This window comes from Gavialis gangeticus, unplaced genomic scaffold, assembly GCF_001723915.1.
Source record: "Gavialis gangeticus isolate Ggan-Ray unplaced genomic scaffold, GavGan_comp1, whole genome shotgun sequence".
Classification (NCBI taxonomy): Eukaryota; Metazoa; Chordata; order Crocodylia; family Gavialidae; genus Gavialis; species Gavialis gangeticus.
In genome coordinates this window covers 18364758-18389113 of record NW_017729030.1, presented here as the reverse complement: position 1 = coordinate 18389113, position 24356 = coordinate 18364758, and the positions used below count along the sequence as shown (strand labels likewise).

The 24356-nt window shown below is 44.4% G+C and overlaps 1 long non-coding RNA gene across 1 annotated transcript in view; it reads left to right on the top strand.

Moving 5' to 3' along the window:
- LOC109301098 overlaps window positions 1–14998 on the top strand; it is a 22209-nt gene extending 7211 nt beyond the window's left edge. Inside the window, exons 2-3 of the long non-coding RNA XR_002098430.1 lie at window positions 14221–14305; window positions 14409–14998. This is a non-coding gene — a long non-coding RNA (uncharacterized LOC109301098). The remainder of the gene's footprint in view (window positions 1–14220; window positions 14306–14408) is intronic.
- Window positions 14999–24356: the final 9358 nt, after the last annotated feature.

Here is a 24356-nt window from a genome sequence, read left to right as displayed (position 1 = left end):
CTTCCAACCCTAGAAACTATGAAACTATGAAACTATGAGAGAGGGGGCAACAGAGCCTCTCATCTACATAAAGTTTGGTAATGTTTGCTGCACATTTAAGGCTGGTGAAGAAGCAGAAATCTTTGGAAATAGGAAAGAAAGGAGGTGTTCAGCTGTGGGAGTGAAGACACAGTTGAAATGTAGTCATTGTAGTGGTTCACCATGAATTGAAAAAGAGTCAGTGCCAAGCAGGACTGAGTTCAATGGGCTCTATACCTTATTTAGGTGGGCTGCATCTTAGGCAGTACCTGGCAGGGGAAATACCATGACCACTAAGGTGGTTTTCCTACTGGCAGGAGAAAACCATATTCTTGGTAGGGGGTAGAAGCTTGACTGAGGTAAGCCATAGTTAGCCTCCCACTTTTAATTCCAGTGGGAAGTTCTTGGCTATATGCCAACTTTATGGAAAATGGAGACTCCTTTGTAGCTTGCTCCTGCAGCCGTATGGCTGAGGGCAAGCGAAACTCAGGGGTATCTGAACCAGAAGCCTCTGGGCTTGGGCCTGCATGTAGGATGTCTGCCAAAGGATTTGGAAGCATCTGAAGCCCCAGGTGGGGTGGACAATGTTTGCCGGTAGTAGGGCCATGTGTGGCTCTTAATGACTCATGGATTTGGACTTGATTTGGCTGATTTGACTTGCGCTATGAAAAATTTTTCTTTAAAAAAAAAGTGTGGAAAACATGACCCAATTCTCTGCACAAAATACACTTCCATTCTTTCTTACATTCTTGTACCACATGACCCTTCTCCCTGCATGCTCTGCAAATCTCAGATGGGCAAGTCATTGCCAAATGCCCCTCCTACTTGCAGCTCAGACAAGTTCAGCTGTGCATAGTGAATTACTAGTCCTTTGTGGGGCCCTAACGTGATTCCCAGAGGTGGGTGTTGTACCCTACCTACCCCTACTGAATCCACTCAAAGTAATACCCGGGCTCTCTAGACCCCAGTCCATACCCCATCTGGGTCTTGGATCTTGTCCATGTTCTCCTCTTTCCCACAATAGCTAAATTTTATACCCTACACTTCAACAACGTCCATATACATTTTAATTGTGACTATTTTTCTGGTGTCCTCAACAGCACCAGAATCAAAGAGTGCCAGGACAGGATCTTTCCAACTTTCCTTTTAGGTCTCTCAGAATTTTCACTGTACCATCTCGTCCCTTAACATTACCTCCCAGTCCAAATTGTTTGGCATCTGCATTAGGCATATCAAGTGCCCAAATCTTCAGCATCCCCTGCAGTATCAGCCTGCTGAAACCCAGACGAGTAATCTCTAATTTCAAAATGCTCAAGTGAAACCCTTGCCAAATGAAAACCTTGCTGTCACCACCACTGCTGCTCCAGCTACCTTGGATCCCTCCTAATCCTTCTAGCCAAGCCAGGCCATCTTCCTGATCTTGACCCAGAGGCCAAGAAGCAGTCTATTGATGGAAACTTTTTCTTTTCAGCCCTTAAAAAAAAGTGGCAGGTGTTTCTTTCACAGGGAACTGACACCAGGCCTGGAGGTACTGCAATATGAGGCTGGCACCAGGAAGACTAAAGCCAGCCCCGACACCCTCCCTAGAACAAGCAATAAGACAGACAAATGAATACAGAAAAGCATCACAGGCAAAACTAAACATACAAAAAATACATGCTTGGTGGTGGGGAAGATGGAAGGAATAGGAAACCTCGGATTTGGTCACAACAGACCAAATCAAGATATTGGGAGTGGAAGTGAACATGTGACAGACAGGCATATTGCCTGAGAAAAAGTGAAAGGGAAAGTGAGACAAAAATTGGAGAGTTGGTACAACTATAAACTGTCAATAGCAGAGCAAGTAAATGTAATTAAGGAGCTGGTACTCCCACTTATACTGTATGTAATGTTCCCTCCATCATGGACTAACATGCAGGATTCAATGGGAACTGATGGTGTTCTTTTAGAAAACCAGAAGGAAAAGGCTTAGGAGAACAACACTATCCAAAGAGAAAGTGAATGGAGGATCGGGCATTTTTAAAGCACTCTGCAGCTGTGCACTTCTGTCAGTGCACAGCTGTAGAACGCTTCCAATGGCCAATCCAGTAACAAACTGTCACATCTGTCAGCGCCCTACAACTACTAACCTGCTGTGGAGTTTATTAATTTCCTGTGGCCTAATAGGACCACACATATAGAAGCTGAGATGTTTACTGCAGAGCTAATTAGGCAACTCCACAGTAAATGTCTCGCATAGCTGTGCCCAACAAGTACTAGAATTAATTGATGGTAGAAGTTTTTTAGCAATTTAATATTGATTCTGTTTTGTTGTTTATCTGAATGGCTGTTGGATGAAGACAGGTGATTTTCAAAACTGATATTTTATTTTTTGTGCATTTTGGCTGCCCTGCTTGGCAAAGCACACTCTCATAATCCATCCAGAATTGCAAGGAGAAGACTCATATGTGAAAGTACAGGCTGGGAAAAGGATGATCCATTTGAAAGCCGCAATCAGCTTGTGAATATAAGTTTACTGAAAGCTGATTAGAACATCTGGGGTATATCCTCACGTGTGTGAATTTGCCATGGTAGAACTAGCAGCGGCACATATTTGTGCCACTGCTTCATGCCCCAGGGCATGCCCCTGCACATGCGCTCCAGCATGTGCCAAATTGTCTCAGCTGGGGTAAGGGAGGCTGGGGCCAGCGCCTGCTGGGGCAGCAGCAATGCTGATCTGGCCACAGGGAGCCTGGCTGGTAGCCAGAGCATGATTCTGGATGGCCGGGCTCTGTTTCTGGCAGCGCACACTGCTGCTGCATTTGCCTCACCACTTTTTTTGTGGTTTTTTTTGTTTACACCAGGATCTCCTGGTATCAAATTTTGGTGCCACCCTGCAAATTCACAGCATGGTGAATGGTTGTACATGCACCATGTGTGGTTTGCAGTATCTCAAACAGCTTGAGGAACCACAAACCGCATGTGTGCACTCACCTAGCCATGCCTCTGAAGTCAAAATGGTAAACGCCAATTTGCAAGGAGAAGCCAGAAACAAGAAGTACATGTCCAAACTTTTAACCAGGGACTCACCTGTGTTTTAAGGGAAGCAAACTGCTTGTTAGCACGGCTTCATCACTTTAATGTAGAGCAGAGATAAATAGCCTAATATTCTATTGAATTTACTTTTCTCATTTCTCTGATCAAGCTTGCTGGCAAACTTTTTAAAAATGTATATATATAAATGTCCTTCCTGTACAGCATGTCCATTTGAAATTCTCCTTGATATGGATTGCTTTAGTTCTTCCTTGTGATGTGTGAAGTTGAGGAGCATCTTTTGAAGTAGTTCAGAATAAAAAGAAAAGTAAATCAGTATTCAGAGGCTTAACCATGGAAAGATCTGTTTATTGCACAAAAGATATATGCCATCAGGTCACCTACATGGAGACTCATCAAAATGCCTGTTCCTTTGTTAAAACAGACATGTACTTTATAGAAGCAGCCCCATGATATTCACTCTGTTGTGTGCCCAATGGTCCCCTTTCTCTGGCTGAGATGCACCAAGTTCCCCAGGGCCACAATAACATTTCTCTCTCTCTTTTTTTCCTCTCTCTGATTTGAGAAGTCAGTTAACAATAATAGGAAAGCATGCACAGTATGAGATAATGGCTGAGACAAAAATCTGATAAGTTTTGAGATCCAATTATGTGGAAGGATTTAGCTTAAAGCATCTGCATGGACTTTTTGAATTATTTATTTCTTTAATAAAAATGACTGGTTTTGGTAACCACATAGCTCAATACTTTTAAAATGAATATGATCAAAAACAGTTTGCATATTCAAGGCACTAGTTTAAATAAAAGCCGCTGTGCAATGCAAAGATAGATGACTTTGTTGTTGTCCTGTGGGGTCAGGCCAACTCACAGGATCTCAAAATTGTGCTGTTAGACAGGATTATGTGACACAATTGCACATATACAAACACATGAATCAGTTAGATTCATACACACACACACACTACCAACTCAGGCACATACGCATCCAAGATTACCTGCCTAGGCACATGCATACATATCACCAATTCAAGCACATACACACCCTAATGATAATGACATGAGATCATCCACAATATACACATCGATTAAACACTGACTCAGGTGACAGTGTGTGTGTGTGTGTGTGTGTGTGTGTGTGTGTGTGTGTGTGTTGGTGCCTGTGGTACCTATGCTTGGGGTGCTTGGTAACTAAAGAGCAAGTGGCAGAGATCAGGGGAAAAGGCAGTGTGGAGAAGGCAATAGCAAAGAAACAGGAGTTTTCAGGCAGAGAGGAGCTCAGGATGACTGGAGCCACAGGAGCATGGGATAGGTTTTGGAGACAGCAGTGAGCTAGAAGAAGGAGAGGGAGAAATGAGACAGAAGTTAGAGGAGCGAGGAGAAGAGACTGGAGCAGGGCCAAACTGTAGTAAAGCAAAACCCAACTCAGGGTCCAGATAACAGTTTTATTAAATGAACACTGTATTGTACAGCTTGGTTCCCACACGTACTCGCACTATGGTAGCTGGAGAAGGAGACTCAGTGGAAGTGTTGGAGTCCAGGTCAGGAAGAAAAACAGAGTCCAAGTCCTTGGTTGAAGAGAGGGTTGGGTTGATAGCTACCTATCCTGGGCTGTGAGTTGATCCTTGATGGCCAGTTGGGATCTTCTCCCGCAAGGTGTTGTCCAGAGGGGTGTCACCGACAGGGCCTCTGGGTGGATAAGTGGTGTGGCATGGTGCTGGTCCAGATGAAGAAGGCATCCCCAGGAGTCAGTTTTCACCACCCCTTTTTATGGGGCAGACTACCTCTGATCTCCTATGGGGAGGGCATGTCAAGGCAAGGTCAGCCCTGTTCCAGAGGGTTCCAGATGTTCTTACTGAGCATGTGCAGCCTTGGCACAATGGTGACTTGCCTCGTCTTTTGTTTCTAGAATACTGAGGTTGGTTCTAATGGCTGGGTCGTTGGTCCAGGTATTGGTTTTGATGGTGGGGTGATTAAGTAGGGGTCCTACAATCATTGTGTTGCACTCATCCATTCACTCTTTTGTTTCAAGCATTCAAGGAAAACCAGTTTACATGGGAGAGGTTACAGATTTAAATGTGTGTCATAATTGCAACATACCTACACAACAGGGCATGGGGACAAAATGGGAACCTGACACGAAATGGATACTTGACATCACTCATGCCAACTCCCATTGCAGGCCTAAATCATACAATGTTAATGTAGAGACATTTAAGACACAATAACCATATGGTGTAATATGTTACAGTAATCCAACACACACAACAAAACACTATTACAATAGCTCATGGCTACTATAAAAGGGGACTTACGTACACAGGGTTTCAAATTCACTTATAACTACTTATATATATACCCACAGGGATTAGGCGGGGGGAGAGAAAAAGGCAGAAATGATGGGGGGCAAAGCGGATATCATATTTTTAAGTAAAAAAAGAAAAACTGGGTGTTTTGCTACATTGTAACGAGGGTGTGTTGCCTTTGAGGTTGAATATAGTAGGTATGCTCAGAAAACTGGAAAAAAAGGTAACTGAAGCCAAGACTGCATTTGCAATAGCTCACTTGTTTAGAGCACTTTTTTAGGGTGTGACATGTATGCTTGAATTCCATTTTTTTCTGATACAGAGCACAGACTTGAATCTAGGTGTGACTTAACTACTAGCACGAGTTACTGCACATTTGTTTAGTACTTGGTTAACCAAGCACTAAACTTAATGCACCATAACTATGACACATTACCGAACATGTAGACATACTCACAGATAACTTCATTTGTGACTTTAGCCAACAGAATTTGCCCCCTGTCACATAACAGGTTGGTGCTAGGACTGGAAAGAGAACCCTTCTGTTCCAAGAACCTGATCAGACTGTGATCACATAGATGTTCCATTTGTGCTGGGAGAAAAACTTTTCTCCTGGCATAAAAAGAGAGCTATACAGAAGTTCAAGAGTTTTCTTGTGAAAGAGAACTTCCCAAGGAGAGGAAGGAAGGGAGAGCACTGTCAGGGAGTCCTGTGAAGACTCTGGCCCCTGTCCTATCAATCAGCTGATTGCAGGGAGAGGGGTACATTCTCCTGCGGTAAGAACTCTCCTGGAACCCCTCTCAGAGCTCCTCGTATTAATTAACAGCCTGTCCCCTTCCCAGGTTGGGGACAGGATAGGTCGTCAAGTAATGGGATCCTATGAGAGCAGCCCTGTAGTAGCCTCTGGCTGGAGAGCTCACGTATACATTTCTCCAGTTAGGGAGCTGAAGTGTACATACACTCCAGCTGCAGCGAGATTTTCTACCAGTAAGAAATTCTGCCCTGTATTGTTTATATTTACATATTATTGCTAATTTTGTAAATGTCTTGCAACTATCAGAGTATGCCCATATAGCAAGGAACACCTGGAGTTGCACAAAATAATTGCTACCCTTCTGTCCTCTCCATTTCTTCCTATTCTTTAGTCTCATCCATTTGTTGTCTGTTGTCAGGTTATAAGATTTTCAAGGCAGAGATATTATCTCCATGTACATTTGCATAGTATTTAGCACAAAGAGGTCTTGTTCCAGCTGAGGAGGGGGTCTCTGGATATGGAAGTGATCTCAAGAATAATGTATAAATTATGGCATCCATGTTTATACAATTATATATCACTTATAACAATTCCCTATAGATGTAAGAATGAGACTTCTCCCCTTTGTTTCCCACCTTTCTAAGAGCAGAAAGGGATACCCCAACTATTTTGGGCTGTTTGTTCACCCATTTCTGAAGTGTTTGGAACCTACTTGGGTTTCCAGTTTGGGCACATACTCTAGAAAAGACATTCCCTGTATTTCACTGCTTGAAAGTAAGTTATGTAAGAAAGAGATACCATAGGAAAGATATTAGAAGAATTTATGTGACAGCTAGTGACATGAAATCATTGTGAAAAATTTATGCATGTTTAATGCAGACACAGGTGCCAGGTTCAGTTTACATCTTTTCAAGAACCCTTTTTATGCCCAAGCATCTCAAATGCTGCCAATGTTAGAGAAAATCTACAACATTTTACAAAGATTCAATGTTCCTATGTGTAAATTGGTATGGGAAAGTAATGTTACAACAAAAATGTAGAGCATCTTATTTGGAAACTTTCAAGTGGATCACTCCCTCTCCTCCATCCCCTCCCTCTTTCCCCCTCCTGTGTATCAACTGTTAAGCAACTCTTATGAATTTTGTGTCTGGCATATGTAACAAACCATATGGCCAGCATTCAACTAATAGGTACCTCATGCCTTCAGCTGGACTTGAGTGTCTGTGCCAAGTCAAAAATGCTTTGTTTCAGTCAAATGCTCATTCTGAACATACACAAAAATGATTTGTAGTGGTTTTGTATTTACTTTAGAAGGTTATCTCTTTACAGAGATGTCCTACAGAAGGCCATAAACTTCAGGGTTATTAGTGAAAAGGTTTGAGATACCACAAGAAGGCAAAACACATAATTTGGGTCTTGGTCTACCTCTATACATGTGGCAGCATCACTGTTCCTGTGAAATATAATTCAGCATACAATTCTGAAGCGGAATTATATATAATGTGTGTACATGGAGGTAATAAAAATTGTCAGAGCACCTCTCTTTCAATTTGTCTGCATTTGGGCTAGCAGGCTCATCAGTCATAATCTTTGCCTACATCTGAGCAGAAGTGTAAGTCTTTATTTTTCATGTTCTCTTGACAACAATGGAGGGTAGTTGAAATATGCACGCATCCCAATATGACCTGTGAGCTCCCTGGGATGCCAGAGATTGCTGAGCACACCTAAGTATCCAAGCCACATCTGATTGGCTGGCTGCTATAGAGAATTGTGCCCTGCCTCAGGAGCTGCCCCTCACAGTGGCCTCTCCCTCTTGCCCTGTCCAGAGGCTTCCAGAAGAGACTTGGAGTAAATGCCAACTCTTGGTAACTGGACATGCATCAGTTTCTCTGCCTGAACCCCACCATGGAACCCTACAACACATGACAAAGTCCACAGACCCAAGAGGTGGGGCATATCTTCCTTGTCACCCTGTGTGACTTGCTGCCGGCTTGGAACTTTGCACATGTCCATCTGGAGATGGCCCACCCAATAGTCATACTGGTACACGCCTTGACCATGACCCAGGAGCTGAGTATCCTATGTGGGGCCACTTAGTGCACCCTATAGCCACCAAGTGACTTAAACTCAGCCAATATTTTTCACATGGCCAAAGAGGATGGGGCCATCCTGAATGCTGTGACTTCAGGGGTGCTCTGACACCATCTCTAGACTAGCAGGTGGTGATTTTGGGGCTGCACCACCAGCAAATTATTCAGGCCACTTGGGGTGATGATCAGTAGCTGCAGAACTTCTGAATGTACTGGGCCACCTTTGTGGATATTATCACCTGGCTGGTCCCCTTTCAACACCTGACTCTGATGAAATCAGTTGTCATCACCACCTGAAATCTCATCACCTCCAACAGCCTCTCCATTGTCAACCACTTCAGTGTGGGAAGTCCACAGTCAGAGTGGCTGTCCAGGAGGGATGCCCAGCCTTCCAGAATATTCTGGCAAACTGTTTCACCTATTTCATGAACCTGAATGTGGGCATCCTGGCTTCTGCTGGATGGGCTTCCCCAAGTTCATGGGGGCCATAAGCATTCATATTTCCATCCTCTGCCCACCCCAAGGCACCCCGAAGTTCATCAACCACCAGTGCTTCCTCATGGTGCTGCAGGGCATCATCAGCCACTGGAGATGCTTCAGCCATGTCTTCACCAGCTGGGTGGGCAGTAACCCAATGCCAGGGTTTTCCGCAACTCTACCCTCCTCCATATGATGGAGAACAGACACTACACCCCTCACACCCCAGCATTGACACTGGTGGTATCCTTGTCCCCACTCATCACTGGGGACCTGGGCTACCACCTCATGCCCTAGTTCATGAAGCCCTACATGGACAACCTGAACCACAGGAAAGAACACTTAGCTACTTCCTGATCAGGTGCCACCAGACTGTGGAGCTGGCTGTCAGATGCTTGCTGTCAGACACTGGAGGACAAGAGTGTGCGCCTCAGCATGGGCAAGGAGTACCTGCCATACCTCATCATCAGGGATCCTGGTTTTCTCTGATTAAAAAAAACAAAATCTCCAGTTTTCAGACTGAATAAAGTAGCCCCAAATCCACATTTTTCCATGATTAAAATGAAACACCACAAATATATAGATCTATATATAGTGGTATTTCATTTAAATCATGGAAGAATATGTATTTGGGGTTACTTTATTCAATCTGAAAACTGGAGATTTTTTTTTTTTATCTGAGAAAACCAGGATCCCTGCTCATCACCACCACCATGGTCCCCCACAACATTTGCAAGACCAGAAGGGAGATCTTTTGCAAGGCCCTGAGGCATGGCATTCTAACCAGAGATAGCACACCAAGGACACATGGTGTTTGGGGGCCAGCCACAGTGCACCCCCAAAAGAATATGCATGCTCCAGATAGTTGAACTGGCAGAGAGTTCTGTTCCAGGAAGCCCTGGCCAAATACCTCTTGGCCTGTGAAGGCTGGGGGTGCTCCCCAAATTAATATGGCCTGAGGACTTCAGGGGTGGAATCAACGAGTGGCCAAGTCCCTCAGACAAGAGACCTGTCCCATGTGGCTCCTGCTCCTCCAGCTCTGTAAGGTGCTTGTGTCACCAAGAACCCTGGCTGGCTAGACACCTTCCTCATGAAGGGCATACACCTGGATGCAAGACAGTGTAGTGCAGGGAAGAGACATGGCTCACTTTGCATATTCTTAGTTGCCAAAACATAACTGTCTTCAGTAAAACCCACTGAACATTTACTATATGAGATATTGGTCTCTCTTCACATTGGTGAAAACCAGAAAATGTGGCAGGGGATAAAGGGATGAAATAACTTGGAAAGGCAGTTAGGATCAGAAACAGGGATGAGGGGTGAGAGGATTGACAGAACAGGCAGGGGTGGGGGTGTGATTCAACTCAGTATGCTAAGTCCCAGACTTGGGAGTGATGACCATGGACCTTTCCATATAGAAGCTGGACAAATGGGTGATCCCTGTCTTCTTTTACCCCTGAGAGGTTGGCATGGTTTCAGTCAGGGATGGCGGTGGTGTGGGAGGTACCCCCACACTGAGGGCTATGGGTTCCTCATACTTCACTGAGGGACCTGAACCTCCTTTCCCATGTGCCACAGATCCTAGTCTCCCTCTGTAGAGACACTGACCACATGACTCTCAACCATGCAAGGGTTCTATCTCATGCTCTGAGACTGCGGTTGGCAGGTGCCTATCTCTGCTGTGGGTGGAGTATACCCCTGCAGCAGGAGCAGGGTCACATGGCACAGATCTGCTTCCCTATGAGTACCCTGCATGGCAGATGAAGCAGCTTGGGTTCCTAGATTCTGTTTCTAGCCACCATCCTAGTGATTATCTGGTATGGTCGTATGTCTTCCTCCCCACTTGATCTGAGCCTTCTAGTTACTTGCTAGGGCTATCTCATTATCAGCTGAGGAGCCTGCATTCACAGGGTGAACACCAGGCTTGTTATGGGAGGAAAGGGGGGGAAGGAGGTTAATTTGAAGAGAAGTGCAGTGTCCAGGATGGGCCTGACTTTCAGTTCCAGGTGCCCCAGTCCCAATCCCTTCCTCCACCCCCACCCACGGGAGCTGGCATATATTGGGGGCCTTTCCATCCTCCCACTGAGTGTTCCATGCCACTTCTCCTGTCCCTGGTCCACCTCCTACTCCTGGTGCTGCTTGCCAAGCTGCCATTGGGACCACTCTCCCCAACCCTACCTCCAGGGATAACCAATTTTGGCAGACATCCAAATCTCTTTAAGATCTTCCAGAGGGCCTTGCTGTTGACTGAATCAAAACCCTTGATCAAGTCACTGAAGGCAATGTAAAAATCTCAGATTCTGAAATACAGTATTTCAGAATAATTCACTAGAAGGAGACCCGTATGAGACAGTAAAATAAGGGGGAAATAGAATGGTGGACAAGTACCAGCAAGGAAGATGTAGCCTTGAAGCAGATACATTTGGGATTTTGCAGTGTGTGCTCTCATTAGCTAATAATATATTCTTTCTTTAATAATGTCCTGTTGTGCCTGTCCCAAATTCTAAGATCTGTAATGGAGGAGGTGGGGAGGGCTGGATCAGGTGCAAATGAGGAAAGGGAGCAAATGATTTTGGAGAGCAGAGAGGAATATAGTGAAGTAATGTAATCATTGTATTGTATGCCTTTCCTCTTCTGCATTGCCCTCAGTTTTGTCCACCTAGATTGCAAGCTCTTTAGGGTAGGGACAAGGAGTATTTTCCATTGTGTTCCACAAAGTGTGCCTGCCATTCTAACTAGAGAGCTTTCTAAAGAATGCTTCTGGCAGCAAAAAAGGCTGAGGGGAGTAATATGGTCGAAAGTAACAGCAATTTAAACACTGGGACTTATGTTCCCTGTGGGCAACAAACTTGTGCATCACTGTGATAAGTGGTACATTTATCACTTCTAAATAACCAAAAGTAAGAGTCCTGAGTCAGAAGTACTCTCATGCCACTGATAATACATGTGCTGCTTGTTCATTAAGTCAGCAGGAATAATCAGTGGAAAATAGCTGACTATCTTGAGACTCTCAAACCACTTGAAGAGTAGACGTTTAACTATATAAGTCAGGCCTTTAGTAAACAGCTAGTTTTGAGTTGAAGAGAGCATCCTCTGTAATTGAGTTGAAGAGAGCAACTGCTGTAATGACCTCTGCATTAAAAAAATTAACAGCATAACCAGTTTGAAAATAATTTCTCCTATATGGAATCCTAGGACCAATTTCATAAGACAGCTGACTCTTGAAAAGACTCTTTGGAGAGAGAGAGAGCATGAATCTGAGATCCTATTCTTTATTAGAGCAGCATTTTATATATTACGTTCTGAATATGAATTGCAAGACTCAATAGCTGATAGGCACACTGTATATATTATCATATATATTTGTGGTCTTTTAAATACTACTGCAATTCTAAATGTACAATGAGGATATAATATTGAGAACGGATTTGGTTAAAATGTTGATTGAAAAATGTTCCTGTCATAAAATAAAGTTCATTTGAAAATATATGTTTTTCTTCATAATAATGTGTTTTCTCCATTTTCCAACTATTTTGCAACTTTTGCTGAATTGGGGGTTATTGAAGTGAAGGAAAATGGGAAGGTGTGGGGAAAACCTACTTTTTCCTACTCCACTTATTTTATTTTTAACTGTTAAACAGGAAAAAGGTTCATTTCCCCCTACTTTTTCATCATCCTTTCCCCATTTCCTTCCCCTTTAAAAAGGGGCTGTGGAAGGGGCAGAGGGAAGGGACATAAATTGTTTTTGTTTAGAAACCCAAAGTCAAAGAAGTTTTTATATTTTAAATGTTCCATCTGAGATGTCTCTACACATTTGTGAAGAAGAAACGTTTTAAAGGCTCAAACAACAGCGTGGAGGTGTCCCTTTCTCACTGAAAGGCTATGGAGGCTTAGGTCCATTGGCATCAGTAAACAGGTTCCAAAGGCACCTCTTACTGATGCCTCTCTTCCTAAAATTTTAGTGCATTTCTGTTAAGTATTCTAAAAATACTCTTTCCCCACTATGCATGAAGAAACAGGTTTTTAGTTTGGTTTGGTTTTTTTAATAAAAATAATTTACTGTCAAATAAAGGAAGGAAGGAATAATGGCATAAGTGGAATGAATGTGTAGCATTCAATGTTTTCAAAAGTGATAGCTGGCAATTATATAGAGTACTTTAACAGAGAAGGCCTTTTGCATATGGATAACCAAATCTTGTCACTAGCTTGCCTACACAGTCATGGGAATTCATGCTTACCTGCCCAACAAAAGTTAACGCCCATACAAGTCACTGCAAGGGTCAGTGTTTGTTATATTTGTAACTTGAGTGATATCATTTCTTTCCATCAAGCATTTTATTATAAAATAATAGTATTTATATTGTGCTTTGTGTGTCTGAAGTGCTGAACAAACACTAACTATTCAAATATATACAATTGTTTCTAGCAGTTAGTTTCTGTTTTCAGCTGTTACCTGGAAACGATCCTGGAATTATTTTATTATTTGCAGCAGCAGCAGCAGCGGTGGTGTAATCATGAAGGCATGTAGAACTTCTTCTCTGTTCCCTGCCTCCCCCCGCCCCATCCCATCCCATCCCATCCCATCCCATCCCATCCCATTCCAATTGCTGTCTCAATCTAATCTCTTTTTCAGAACTCCTTAAGATTTCAACAAACAGGAAAAGTACAGCATGATTCCAAATTATAGCTTTACTTTGTCTAGGTTTAAAAAGGAAATATTTCTAAGCCTGAGAATAGCTGGAAGGTCGCGTACTGTACCATCTGCAGCTTGCTTAAGTCTAAAGGTATTTCAGATCTAGAGGCCATGCACTGCAAAGTCTGGGGAACTTAAGGAAAAACATAAGCCAAATAGGGGCTGGAATAGAAGCTATTTACTCAGAATGATTTACTAATGACAATTGGAAGCAGGGTTTGCTGTATCCCTTGTCAGGAATAGTTTCATAGTGGGTAGGGTCGGAAGGGACCTGAGCAGATCATCAAGTCCGACCCCCCGCCATGGGCAGGAAAGAGTACTGGGGTCAAACAACCCTGGCAAGGTGTCTATCTAGCCCCCTTTTGAAGACCCCCAGGGTAGAAGCGAGCACCACTTCCCTTGGAATATTGAACTGTGAGTCCAAAAAAGTTCAGGCTGTCCCCAAATGGTGTGTTGCCATGTGTAGCCTTCCTTATATCCAGGAAAAGTGCATTGTGCAGAATTGAAAATGGCTACAAATTGAAAATAGAGTTCAGCTTCAGGAATTTTTCATCATCTTGCTTGGAACTGCTTGTAAGTAGAGAGAGTGGGCTTAGAAGTGAGCTCTTTGGAAGCTTTTTGGGAGGGGCTTTGGACATAAAAAATAAAATAACTAGAAACTGCAGCCTGCCCTACAGTTACATTGTCTCTGCTGCCCCAGTAAAGCCTTTTTAAAATTCAAGGAGTTCAGCATACTTTTTAAAGGACATAGATGCACCCACAAATTTTGGAGGTTTGGGGTTACTTGAAAGAGTATACGGCAGTCAGCTGGGAGCAGACAACAGTCTCACTCCAGGCCTGATTCTCCTTTCAGTTATACCATTGCAGATTGGGAGTCACACCAACAGGGTTCAAGCACTGTTCAAGTGGTGGAGTGGAAGGAGGATTTGGCTTGCTGCGTATGTAACCCTGAACCTATACTTATGATAAATTGTTCCTCTCTGCACAATTTTGTTAAAATCATATTGGACACAAACTCTCCTTTTCCGATAACACATTTAGACTCTCAGCACCATGAAAGAAAGAAAGTGGAGGAGGATGAAGAGGGAAGCCTTTCTGAGATGCTATCAAAGGCTGCTATGCCAAACCACAAATGCACAATCCAAGAGCACTGCCCTTATTAAAGTGGAATGAAACTCAGTGGACCATATTGAATCATCACTTATTCATGGCAGTTTTCTTTTTTATGGCTTATTTTATATAACCAAACCTATGATGTCTTCTGTCATTTGGGAAATAACTGGCATCTAATAGTACTCATTGTTGTATGAGGGCCACATATGTGTGCAAAGCCCCTACACTAGGAGTGAAATAGGCAAACAGCCAAAACAATCACATTAAATATTATTTTCTTCCATAAAGCTAAAGAAATTTAGACATATTTAAAAGTTACCTTTTAACTGATGTGTTTTTTTGCAGAAATACCATTACAGGCAATTCTCTGATCGCAAATTTGCTATCACCAAAGTAGGTGTGTTTGCTCAGTGAAGATGGGGAATTTTAGCGTATGATAAAACAGGTAAGCATTTTGTGTCACCTGTTTCTTATGAGCAGGGATCCTGGTCTTATCTGTTTAAAAATACTAAATTATCTGATTAAAAAAATTCTAAATTCTCTGATTAAAAAACCCCAAAACTGTTTTTCCACGATTTAAAAGGCAACACCACTATACATATAGGTATATGTAATGTATGTATGTAAAGTATATGTATATGTTAAACATAATGTTTTATTGATCTATCTACAATTTTACAGCACTTTGGAAGCCTACCAGTGCCTCAATTATTATAATAAAATAAATTCTAAATAACTATTTATTTTTGGTGTTTAATTTTTTTTCTAATGGAAAAACTGCCCCCTTTACTCACCAGGACATGGGTCTGGCTGTGGCTGTCCCCCCACCTGCTTCATAATGCTGAACAGCCCTGATATGCTGGTGCCTTGCCCCTTCCCCTGCCATTGCCTCTCACTCCCAAGTCTCAGCCCCCCCCAACCCTTTTACTCCTGACCCACAACCCCCTGCCTCCCACGCCCAGCCCTGCTGGAGGAGACCCCCAGCTATTAGTACTATGGGACCTGTGACTGCTAGGTCTGGAGCAGAGTGCAGAGCTCAGCATCCTCGGCCCCCTCCCCACCATGGGCAGCATGGCTGGATCAGAGCTGAATGGAGCCTATGGGGGGTGGGGGAAGATGTGGGCTGCCTGCCGCTGGGCTTAGGGCTCCCTGCCCTGCTGCCCTTTCCCTGGGTGTGTCCACAGCCCAGTAGGTAGGACTTGGCACATATGGGCAGAGCCAGGTGAGAAGGCTTGGTGCTACCACCACCACCAGGAGTCCCATGCCAAGTGCACCGCCATGGCAAGGTGCCCATGCCTAACTAGCAGAAGCAGAGCTGTCAGTGATGATACAAAGTTGTGCCCCCTCCCCTCCTGCTTCTGGGCAAGTGTGGACACCTTGCCACGGTGGCACAGCTGGCACGGGACTCCCAGTGGTGATGGCAGTGGCAGCAGCACCAACTCTCTCCACTCTGTTCCACCCCCCTGTGCTATGTCCTGCCCGCTGGGCTGCAGAAGCCCTCAAAGGGAGGGCAGCAATGTAGGAAGCCCAGAGACCTACAGCAGGCAGCTTGCATCCTCCCCAGCCCTGCACACAAATCTGGGGGGTATACGCCCCAACATGTCGCCTGACACTGAACCCCTCCCTGGGAGTTCACACAGTGGCAGGGAACCAGTCCCTCTGCCCCCTAGATGAGCCGCCTATAGCTCTGTGCCACTCCTGCACCTCGGCCTTGCAGCCACACACTGCCTCCCAGATCCTGAGCTCCGTGCACCACTGTGGATGAGCAGTGCCCCCAGCTCAGGGTGCCAACAGTGTCTCACCGTGGCCACCTCAATCTGCCCCTCCATTTCACTTATGCACCCCCCCCCCAACTTACCTGAAGACAGCTGGGGGAACTGCTGTCCACCACTGCCTGGCTATATTCCCAACCACATGCATGTGTGCCCATACACATGTACTGGCACCCCCTGCATCCCACTCCCCTCAACACCAAGCAGCCCCTTACAAGATATAACTCTTCCAGCTTGCAAGGGGGGGTTCCTACATTTTTCTTCTTTAAAAGAGAAAATCCATGACTTTTTACTTTAAAGGAGAAAATCCACATTTTTCTGAGGGAGATGGAAAACTCAGATCCCTGCTTCTGAGGCAAAGTAAAATTACAACTGGAAAAAGAGGTATATTTGGCTAATTGCTAAATATAGCCACTCCTTTCTCTGATATGCATGTGTAACAATCATGCGTGTATTAAACAGCATTAAAATAGTTGGGCAATTCTACTTCTAATATTAGAGAGGTGCTTATTCCAGAGCTCCAGACTGGAGCAGACTGAAACTTAAAGAGAGTTTTGGATCCCTAATTCAGCCCTTTGTTTAGTATTATATCTATAATGACCTGAACACCAGAACCTGGATTAATAACTGAACTTAATGGATCTGGGCCAAGGGCATTCAATTGATTCTGTGATTACTGGGTACTATTGCTTGCAGTTGACAGAAGGGATGCAGGGTCTCCTGGCTCCACAAAAACTTATACTGATTTAGATGATGGGGGAAGGGAAAGCTGCTGCTGTTCTGTGTTGGAAGGGAAGACAGGGCTCTGGACCATTTGTCCCATTACTATCTATCCTTCTTTTGGGCTGATTGAGGTGACGGGAGCCACTAGTATGCTTCTGCATCTCAGGTCAGCATTATTATAGTGGGGCCCTTGCCCTGGTCATCTCCATTAGCTCTACCCTTCTTCTACACTTCTGGAAATGGGTTTCAATCACTTTCCCCTCCTCCTCCATCTCCAGTCTGCTGTCTACAATTGCTGAAGCTAAATAGTGACAGTGAAGAGCTGGGTAATCTGACTCACTGAAGCTCCTATTCTTTACTTCACAGCCCACATATCAAAACAGGGTTCTGTGTTGGCACAGATCTGCAAGGGAAAGCCCAATCCAATAAACCAGAAGCCTTTGCCCTAGTATTCTTTCTCTGCCAATATGTCTTCTGAAGTCCTCAGGGGAGGAGGTAGGGAGAAAAACCTCATATTGTACTAAAGAATACCCAGAAAAAGGATAGTTCAGTGCTTGAGGTACTACTTTGGATTTTAGGAGTCCTTGATTCAGTTCCCAGCTCTGACAAAAACTTTAGGCAAGCGATTCAGTTTCTCTGTGCATTAGAACAAATGCACTGGTAACCACTTGGCCTTCAGAGATGCACAATGTGGGTAATAACCACAACGCCACTGTAGATCAACGTTTCTAGTATATCAGATTTGTATTGGACATTGCTTCTTGCCCAACCCGTGTCTTCAGAGAATGATCTTTTTCATGTGGTGCTTCCATGGGGTTTGTGCTTATGTTACCATTTGATGTCTGAGGCTTGCTGCAGGGCTTAAATGAAAACATTTGTTATGATAAAACCGCTTTAGGCATTGGTAAGAACAGATAACTTCTGCCACGGATTCATGCTTTCTTATTTTCTTTTAATTTTTCTCTCTTCTACCCACCTTTCTACTCCAAAATATTGTATTTCTCTTGTGAGATTGGTGACCTGTTTTTGCTCTTAACATTTGAGCATCTTTAAAATATCAGATATTAAACTAAATGATACATGTCTGAAGTAGATGTGATATCAAACCAGTAATAAGATTTTTAAAACATCCAATACTTTAAAACAGCTCCAGAGCAGAAGAAAAGGGGGTTCTGTTCATATTTTTAGCATTACAAGTAATCATTTTCCAAAATGAGAAAAATATTGGAAACTTGTACATAGGATATTTGAAGGTATTAATTTTTATGGAAGACATAGCCAACTGTAATGGGGGGGCCTGCTCGGGTCTGTCTACTGGTGGCTCCACCCACCTGTTATGGGCCAACCACCTGCCTCCTTGTCTGCCATGCCTTGTTGTTAATTAATTGTTGTTAATTAAGTGGGAGGCTGCCTGTTTTATGCCCCAATGCCAGGGGGCACCATCTGTGGCTGTTCCTCCCCTACGCTGCAGCCCAAGCCTCACAGATGGTATTTGTAAATTCCTCTTTATGTTGGGGTCTTGGCCACTGTGGGCCTACCCCTTTTCTCTCTAGCTAGACCTGTCAGTCAAAAAACCCCACTAAGCAGGATTTGACTCCCAGGCTCTAGCTCTCAAAAAAAAGACCTCACTAGGGCTCCTGTGCCCCCTGTGGCGCTGGGGTCAGCTCACCCCGAAATACTGCATCCTCTCTGGTGCTGGGGTCCCCACACTGCAGTGGGCCCCCCATGAGGCCTCCTACTTCCCCAAATAGCCTCACCCAAACCACCAGTCTTAACATTCAACACAAAACATAGGCTTCTAAGGCCATATAATGGAAAAATGATAATAGAGAAACAAGAGAGACAACATGCCTGCTTACTTTAGATGATCATGAGGATGGCTCAGGGCATGGCATAGTCTTCCGACAGAGACTGCAGCCACGGCACCGTGGTCATTGGGAGTCCACATCCCTGCTGCCCCTCTGGCCTTCTCCACTTGCCATTTGTAGGATCCTGGCCTTCCTCTTCCTGTCACCTGACCAGCTGGCAGGGCCTGAGCCTTAACCCCTACTTGACCGGCCGGCCGTGACTGGAAGGTTCTGGATTTAAAGGGACCACCCTGTCTCTTAGTAACAGGGTTAGGGTTCGCTGTTACACCAACAAATACAAATAAGCAGCTTTTAGAACCAGAACTTTCTTCAGCTCACAGGGAACTTGTACTCAGGTTTACAGTTATGCCTAATACAGGAGCCATTCAAGTATTGCAAAATTTATTTAATAGATTTCATAGACATTAGAGCTGGAAGGGACCTTGGAAGATCATCAAATTCAACCCCCTGCCCCAGGGGCAGGAAGTCAGCTGGGGTAACAGGACCCCAGCAAGATAAATGTCTAATTGACTCAAATGAATTTAGATTCAAGTCTGTGATATGCTCTGCATTTATTAGCAGATGGTGAGCCACCTTCACTTCTATCTATGCACTGAGTATTTTACACAATTGGATACCATAATTCTCAGGTTTAAAGTGCCTAACTGTTGCATAAAATTGTCTGAATACAGTTGTTAATTTTTTATGGATCTGATTTTATCAAGACATCATGGACAGTTTGATTTAAATTTTCCTAGTTTAGGGTACTCACTGATAAGTTTAGAAGGTAAGAAGCAGTTAACTTTCATAACAGCTCTGCATTATTTAATATTCTGATAGAAATTTGAATGTGTGCTGTCTTCCTACATAGTACAGTAAATACATAACTGTATATTTGTTTTGGGACAGGGACCCCAATACTCTGTCTGTAAATACCTAAACCACTAGCATCTTGGTCTATAATAAATGAGGGCTCTTTGGTAGTCCCAGTATAAGCACTTCTCTGTAATTTAGATACATAGGAATATAATTTTTAGTTTCCTGATGGAATAGTTACATGCATGAATTTAGTGGTTAGCAAAAACCCTTGGAATCTTTTAATGAACAAAACTAGATACTGGAAGACCCCAGTAACTAAGGACACAGCGGAGGGAACCATTTAGGTGAAATACATCCATTTCTAAAATTGTTTTGGTATCAAGTGCCTGAGATGTTTAGTACCTGCAGGTCCATTGACATAGACTTGGATGCTCAGTACTTCTGTAAATTGTGGCCTTGACATATTACTAAAACATAAAATACAAACAGAACCGTGACTTAGCTGACATCAACTCTTTAAAGCATGTCCTTTAAAAAATGAAAGGTTGACATTTAAAAAGCTGACTAAACATTTTTTGATTTCTAGTTCCCATTATTTTTTAATAAGAATTGGGCATCCATGCAGAGGTTCTCTGGATGTTAGTAAAATGTTAGTAAAAAATTATATTGGGGCTGTAATCTGACACCGTCTTGCTTGTTCATTTTATCAGTTTATATTTTGTTTAGACTGTTTTAACAGATGAGGACAAAGCTACTTCAAAGTCCAAGGTTGAAATCTTTGCCCCATTGAAACTGATAGGGAATTTTACAGTTGAGTTCATTTGGAGCAAGGATCTCACCTCTACTAGCTTTATCTTGTAGGAAGAACTATACAAGAAATAGTTTGATTCATATCAGGAAAACAGAGCTTATGATGACAGGCTGAGAGCCATGGGGCTCTTTAGCCTGGAAAAGCGCAGGCTCAGGGTGATCTGATGGCCACCTATAAGTTTATCAGGGGTGACCACCAGTGTCTGGGGGAACGTTTGTTCACCAGAGCGCCCCAAGGGATGACGAGGTCAAACGGTCATAAACTACTGCAAGACCGTTTCAGGCTGGACATAAGGAAGAATTTCTTTACTGTCCGAGCCCCCAAGGTCTGGAACAGCCTGCCATTGGAGGTGGTTCAATCACCTACATTGAACAAGAGCAAATTGGATGCTTATTGTCACAGGGCACTGAAGTGCCCTGCTCCTAGGGAAAGGAACAGGTGCCGGTTTCCGGAGCAACCACAGTCGGTCAGCTGACCGAACAGGGGAAGGGCCTGGCCTATATAAACAGCCTAGGCTGGGGCCAAGCAGGCAGTTCCCCACTAACATCCATGGGAGAAGGAGCTCTGCTGGAGTAGGCAGCTTGATGGCCTGAATAGCTTCAGCTCAAGGATACCGGGAGGAGAAAGCCCTGGTAGGGATCCAATTGATGATTAGCTAGGCGGCATAGAGGTTTACATTTTGCCAGGAGGGCTTAGTTTGAGTTGTAGCCAATTGGCTTATGGTTTTGCTTTGTTGTTACACCAGAGGACTGGGTGAGGCTAATAGGGGTTGGAGGAGGCCTCGTAGGAGCTCCCCAGTAGCGGCGGGGTTCCTGGCAGCAGAGAGGGTGCCGTGTTTTGGGGTGTATCGACCCCGGCCCCAGTGGGGCAGGGTCGTGAGGGAAAAGCCCCAGTGCGGGCACAGGCGAGAAGCCCCAGTGGGGTGTAAGACCCGAGAAGGCGGGTCTGGGGGCCAGGCACAGCTACATCCACCTGAGCCTTGGTGGGTGTTGTACACCCAAGGAGGGGGTGCACTGACCCCAGCCCTGAAAAGGGGCACAGTGCCTTGGGGGCCAGGCATGGCTACGGCCACCTGAGCCCCATTTGTGAGGAGCACCAGAGTGGGCACCGGCAAGAAGCCCAGAGGGTGCTTGCGTTAAGCCCCAGGGAGGGCGCACAGGACTAGGAGCCCCAAGACAGGAATTTGGGGGCCAGGCATGGTTATGGCCACCTGAGCCCTGATCGTGAGGCAGGACCCCAGTGCGGGCAGAACTCAGAGAGAGAGAGAGAGCCCCGGTGAGGGCGCGGCCGTGATGAAGGCCGGAGAGTGTCCACGGGGAGCACGGAGAAAGGCCCCAGGGTGGGCGATTGAGACAAGCCCAAAGGGCGTCTGCAAGGTCGCGGGCGATAGTAGGCAAGCAAGGGGATGCCATGAGGGTGTGGCAAGGGATTTTGACAAGACAATGTCCGGTACATCTGAGAGGCTTGGGGCGTGGTATTAGGGGTGGTGGGAGACACGCGTAGCCCTTGAGGCTTTAATTCACAGGGTCCGCTAAGACGGGACACAAACTGGGATACATCAAGGGTACCGTGTTCAAGGGGGCAAAAGGCAGCCTCCCTTAATACTTTTGTCATCAAAGACATGGTGGGCGAGAACAAAGGTGCATGGACACCCACTTGGCACGGTAGGGGGCGCTAGGAGAGATCACGGCCACTCCTGGGTCCCCGCCCCGTGACACTTATCTTGCTGGGATCCCATGACCCCAGCTGATTTCCTGCCCTTTGTGTGGGGGGCTGGACTCAATGATCTTCCAAAGTCCCTTCCAGCCCTAATGTCTATGAAATCTATGAAATATCATAGAATCATAGAAAATGAAGTTTGGAAGGGACCTAAGGAGGTCATCTAGTCCAAAACCCTGCTGAAAGCAGGACCATTCCCAACTAGATTATCCCAGTCAAGGTTTGTCTAGCCGGGTCTTAAAAACTTCCAAAGATGGAGACTCCACCACTTCTCTGGGTAACCTGTTCCAGTGTTTTACTACCTTCCTAGTGAAAAAAAATATTCCTAACATCAAACCTAAACTTTCCTTGCTGCAACTTGAAACCATTGCTCCTTGTTTTGGCATCTGTCACCACTGAGAACAGTTCAGCTTCATCCTCTTTCAGACCCCCTTTTAGGCAGTTGAAGGCTGCTACTAAATCCTCTCTCAATTCCCTCTTCTTTAGACTAAATAAGCCCCGTTCCCTCAGTCTAGAACTAAATATAGATCTGAGAAACTGGACATGCCAGGTCTTTTCATAGAACTTGGCATTCCAATGTGGAAGATAGGAAGAATTATTATTTTGTTTATAGTGGCACCCACTGAGTACCAGACTTTTCTAGAAAGAAACGAAACAAAAGAACTTACCAAAAAAAAAAAAAAAAAACTTTTCCAAAAGCTTACAGTCTAAAAACAAGAAATAAAGTTAATCATGATTCGATGGGATGGATGTAGTGTGACACTTGAGACTGATTTGTGTATCAATGCCTCTTCTGAATGCTTAGTTTGGAATCTGATCTTGTTATTACAGGAGAAGGAACTGTGAAGATCAGTTGCTCGGGTGACTGGCTGCTGATTGGAAGGACCTGGCTTTGATCCTAGGTGACGGCAGTGGGTTTCCATTCATTTCCATGTCCAGTGCAGCCTTTAGGCCTACCCAACCTCCTATCCAATGGACCCCAGGAACTACCTGAAGGCGAAGGCAAATGGAGTATCATAATGATGACATCACCTCCTACTTAGGCTGAAGAAACAGTTGAGCCCTGCCTCCATGTCTTGTAAAGAAGACAACTTTCCATTTTATTATAGGAGAAAACATTTGTACTGTGGGTTTATCTATGGATCAGAGGATAGGAAATTGTCTTTAGAGTCTAAAAGGACTTTCTTTAGTGCATTACTACAGTTGTAAGAAGTGACAAATTTCAGTCCTGAACTACTGATGACACGTTCAGAACTTGTCAAAATTCTGGAAGATAATATACCATATTGATCCAAATCCAAAACAACTTTGAATTTAAGGTGACCTCCCCCAATAATTAGATTCTATAAATGGAAAGGTTTAAATTGTTATAATTTTCCATGTATAATTCTACTTATTGGAGAGTTTTCTTAAATTCATGCCCCCCCACCACTACTGCATGGGAGGAAAAGCAGCAGTAAGGGGGGGCAGGTGGTAATAGGCCAGCTGGCCTGACCCTCACCCCTTGCTTGACCCCACACCCACCCCAAACCTTGCCACCCCATGCCCGCCACCTTGCAGTGCTTGTGCCTCCCTTAATTTCTTGTTCCTCCTCATCTGCCCTCTGTTCTCAGCTCCCAAATCATGTGATGCACTCTTAGATGACTCCAGCTGAACTTTCGGTTCAAACTGAACAATAGTACTTCCCTTCACAGAACGTACCTGTATTCTCTACCCACAGTGAATTAACATTGAGTTGAGCTGCTCCACAAACCCCCTGCATCGCAGCAAGGCTCTCATTAAATGTCAGAGAGCTTTCAGCAGCAAGGAAGGAGACTGGTTTGCTTTTTCTGATTGTCACTATGCAAACAGCTGCTGTTTTGTAGCCAGATTTGTATTTAGGGAAGTAGCATAGCTAGGGCATCAGCACGTCACTTGAAAATGCATGCTCTCTCAAAAGGAAAATAGCCTTACACAAGAAAACCTCTCCATTTTTTCTACCTCCCAGTCAGTTGTACTGTTCTGCCTTCCCTACATACAGTTGCTCACTAAGTTCTGTCACTTTTTTTGTATTAATGTCACACAAACCTAGCTTTTATCTGCTGCCAAGAGTATCCATCTTTCACCTTGATTACAGTAATCTCCTCCTGCCTGGCCTCCCTTTCACCTCCATCCTGTCAAAAATCCCACTGATAAACTTCTCTTC